Raw genomic sequence first — 4,996 nt, 5'->3', positions numbered from 1 at the left:
TACGTGGTTATTAAGCTTATCAAGTATAAGCAACTTATTATTATTAGCTTAAAAAATCTATATTTTATTAATACATGATGTGTCCTACCAAATCTATAAAGTTGTATTTTTATAAAATCAATATTAGACATTATTTGCATATGGTTATTAAGCTCATTGAGTATAAACAACTTATTATTATTAGCTTTCATGAAAAATTCATATTTTATTAATACATTATGTGTCTTGCCAAATCTATAGGGTTGTATTTTTAAGCTTTAGGTTGAATATCTAATATTATATATTAACATTTAGATCTAATTAGATGTTAGTTTATAGTTTTTTTTTTAACTTTTTTCAGGTTTTATTTTCCTTCTACTAATCCTTATAAATTATTTATATGAATGTAGCATGTTCTAAGATAAACACCTTTTGCTTAATAAGATTGTATAAATAATATCCAATTATTTCTTTAGGATATCTCATAAACTTATAATAATTTAATTTAGCTCCAAACTTTCTAGATATGGTACGATTCACAAAAGTAATGCATCTTTGAATCTTTAAGTATGATAAGTTTGATATATTACTTTTTTATATCTCATATGAAATCTTATTAGTAGATTTTATTGGAACTCTATTTTAAAAGGCAAGCAATAATTTGTAGAGCATAGCTCTAAAAAAGAAGTTGAAAATCTACATAGCTTATAATGGACTGCATCATATCCAATAGGATATGATTTCTCCTTTTAAGAACTTTATTATGTTATGGTGTTACAAAATATGTTCAGTATGAAAGAATTATATTCTTTTTTAGATACCCTTGAAATTCCTAGCTCAAGTATTCTTCAACTCAATTTAATTAAAGTATCTTGATACTATTTCTAATTTGTTTTTCAATTTTATTTTTAAAGTCTTTGAACTTTTCAAATGACTTGTTTCATTAAATACATATAATCATATTTCAAATGATTGTCAATAAATATAATGAAGCATGTATATCCATTTATGGCATGAATCATTATTAGTCTACAGACACTTGTATATAATAGATCTAAAAATTCATTAGTTTTTTACTATTTCAAGTAAAGAGTGTTTTAGCCATCTTACATAATAAACAAGTTTCACAAGTTTCATATTATTCATAATCAAAATAATCAAAATATCTTTTTTTTTTTGTAGCTTAGTGATTTTTGTTATATTGATAGGATATAGTCTACAATGCCATGAATATTATGGATTTTGATTATTTAACTAAATTTTCTTACTATTTATATTAAGTATGGGTATGCTTAAATCAAGCATACATACAAATTATTCATATGAATACCAGATCTATAATAAACATCATTATTATAAAAGAAACACTAGTTGTATTTAATAATAAATTTAAATCCATTTCAAGCTAAAACAAAAATGAATACAATGTTTCTAGAAAGTAATGAAATAAAATAATAATTATAAAGTTCTAGTATAAACCAATGAAACAAAAATAAATAATAGGTTTATATATGTAATGGAATAAATCGTATTCCATTACTAACTCATAAGTTCATTCCGTCTTTACATAACATATCAATAGAAAATTATCAAATAGCAACAAAATTATTGGCATAATATTTTCAGTTGATAATGCTCAATTATAATAGTAATGAAATATTTCAGTAAAAAATTTACAATGTATTAATGAAATATGTTTTTTTAGTAATAACAGACTAAATCAGTGATAAAATAAAAAAATTAAAAATAAAAAAACATTATTGTTAATTCTATCATTAAGATGAAATGTCACAATTAGTTAGCAGATTGACCGACAATATTTTTCATTGTAAAATTTTATGGGTTAACCTAGAATTAGTTGGGTTAACTCGTCAAAACTGAAATCCATATTATAAAAATTTGATAACTAAATAGAAAAAAATTAATATTAACAAAGTAAATTAAACACGAAAATTAATTAAAAAAATAAAATAAAAAATTTAGATTAACCTGTTAAATCTAAAATCTATATCATAAAAGTTTGATGACTAAATAGAAAATAATATAATATTAATAAAAAAAATTAAAAAAAATATTCATTAAAATAAACAAAGAAAAAAAAATAAAACAGCTTAAAAAAACACAAAGTAAAAAAAAATTAAAACAACTTAATTTTTTTACTTAGTGATGAATTCACAGTAAAAAAAACTGAATTTTTTTTAGTTATAGTTAATAATAATTAATTTTACACCGTAGCCGTCTTACAGCGCAAGAGTGTCTGCCTCTATAACAGCTAGCATGGTAAATGTGATGGGTTTTTTTTTTAAAAAAAAATTATTTTATTTTAATTTTGAACATTCTCGATTACCAAAAACACTAAAAATGTGTGGCTTTTTTACTGTGTGGTGTACTGTGGACACTCTCAGTCTCCCTATGAACTTTAATAGTGTGCTTGCAGTTTTTCCCTTTAACTTTCTGAAGGTTGCGTTGTGTTGTGGTTTTTCAGGACAAAACCCATTCTGAGTTTTCTCTATCCTCTCTCTGAAATCACATCTCTTCTTTTGTTTCTTTCTTCTTTTTTGCAGATGAAATAACAGAAGGAAAAGGAGAGTAAAGCTAGGAGAGATGAGTGAAAGGCACCGTGAAACCTGAAAGAGGATTGGGTGAAAAAATAATGGGAAGGTATCAGCTATTTTTGGTTCCTTTTTCCATGCTGGAAGCAAGAAATACAGGGAGCAGGCAATTTGATTTTATTTTCATTTTTAAAGAAGAAAACATGAACGATCTAGAGCCAGAACGTTGCCTGCCACTGGCCATAAACTAGCTGAGAGTTGAGGAGGTAGTCTGCTTATATGGGCTAGTTATCTGACTTGCTAGAGCTGTATCATGGGCTTGGGTCAATGGCGGACTAGTGAGGTTCAGTTTGAATTGGGCTATGATTTGAAGAAGGTAAAGCTACAATTAGAGGGTTGGTGTCCAATTTGCCTTGTTCAAAATGATTATATTTCTTACAAAAGGATTCCCCTTTAGCTAGATTCTCCTTCGACACCTTATTTTCAGCCTCATTAATTATTTGAACTTCTAAAATTTTGAATCCCTGAGTAACTTCCTCAGCATGATCTTTGCATGTTTTCTTAACGGGTCGTGTCTCATTTTTGGAATCATGCTCGTCATCTGGCACGTCAGGCCTTTCCTGGTTCTCCTCTGTAGAGTCGGCCGCCATGGATTTCCATATAAGAGCTTCAGGTTTGAAAACCATATTTCGTATTATATTTTTCTCGGTAAACGTCCTTTCGTAGCCGTTTCACAGGAGAACTCCGTACCATCTTCATGGTGTCCAACAAAGCCCCAGTGTTATGTCTTGTCTGTCCTTGTTACTTTGCCTACAAGACATATACAAGACTGTTCCATTGGTAGATTGGACTGGAACGACGTGCCTTAAGTATCACTACTTCATGAGACTCATCCTTGGTAACACTCAAGAATTCGATATATTTTATGATTCAGAGAGACAGAGAAGAGGATTAAAAGGTAAACCTTTGCCTAGATCGAGAGTGTAGGAATAACTCGCAAGCTAGGTGAGAAAAGAAACACTAGAAAACCCAAGGAGAGACTTTCAATAAGGGAGAGAATAAGTTGTCAATTTTACAGAAAGTGGAAAGTTAGTACACCAATCTAAATTAAAATGCATTAATGCTAATTATTCCCATATTATTCATGTCTTTAAGGACCATAATAAACTCCCGCAAGTCTCTTAAGCAAACATTGTGAAATGGAACAAGGGCCTTTCTAGTATATGCAACTTCAGTTTTCAAACCAGCAAAGCAAGGTCGATGAATTTTGGCAGCAGTTGGCCTTTCTAGCTCTAGGTCACTACGTTGATTGCAAACATCCATTCTCGCTTTGTTAACAACATTACCTGCAGGTTATGGGGTAAACTAGGTATGGGATGTTGTGGCTAATGGTGAAGGCTTTTATTTCTTTAAGTCTTGAAGTAAAGAGTTTATGAGATTTGTCCTTGATGGAGGTCCATGGCATGTTCTTAACAAATTATTGGTACTTAAGAAATGGGAGCCATGTATGTCCCTCTCACAGGAGGAGTTGAAGAGGATACTTGTATGGATGAAATTCTACGACATTCCTAATGAGTGCTGGCATAGCTTAGGGTGTAGCTATGTAGCCAGTGCTATTGGGAGGCCAATATTGTATTCGGATGTTATAATTGAGTCAATGAAGCAGATGGATTATGCTAGGATACGTGTGGAGATTGAAACTACTGAGGAATTACCAACTGAGTTTGATCTTCAAGGTGCGAACGGAAGAGTGGTCGGTATTGTTGCTGAATACCAATGGAAACCAACTCTATGTACTTGTTGCCAGGTTTTTGGACATGCTAGCTACTAGTAAATGCCTAAAGAAACTTAGTGTGGCTCTTATGGGAGGAGCGGAAATGATGAGAAGGGTGAAAAACAACATTGGCAAGTCATATCAAGGAAGGGAAATGGAAAAATCATACGAAAAGTGATGGAGATGGCCCTTAATGCTTCTTATATACTTATGAAATTGATCTGAATAAGGCCATTATCCCTAATATTACTAATGGGACAAATGAATCTCGTATGCAAGATGTGCAGGATGAGATGGTAGTAATGAAGAATGATGAGCCTTCAATAAAAAAGGAATATATTCTTGAGAGGTAAGTTAGAGTGAAGGGGAAGATGCAAGCAAGTGATGCAGCTGACGCTCTAACTTTTATGTAGGGGAGCACTATACAAACTGAATGTGAATCTCCAAACACAGCTTCGACCTAAACCTTTGTCAATGTTGTTGACTCTTGTGAAGATACGAATCGGAGTAAAAGGAAGGGGAAAGGGGAAAATGGTAGTTGTGCTAAGATGGTGTCTAATTAGAGCATCTCAGGTACTCCGTAAACCTTTTTTATTGCTATAAAGCTTGCGTGCGTGTAAAATCAGTGGCCATGCTATAAAGCATCTCAGGTCTTGATGACCCTTTCAAACATTAAAAAAAAAAAAAAACT

Source organism: Populus euphratica, unplaced genomic scaffold (assembly GCF_000495115.2).
Source record: "Populus euphratica unplaced genomic scaffold, PopEup_1.0 scaffold61.1, whole genome shotgun sequence".
NCBI lineage: Eukaryota > Viridiplantae > Streptophyta > Magnoliopsida > Malpighiales > Salicaceae > Populus > Populus euphratica.
The sequence above is the reverse complement of the archived record's forward strand: the minus strand, read 5'-3'. Positions refer to the sequence as shown.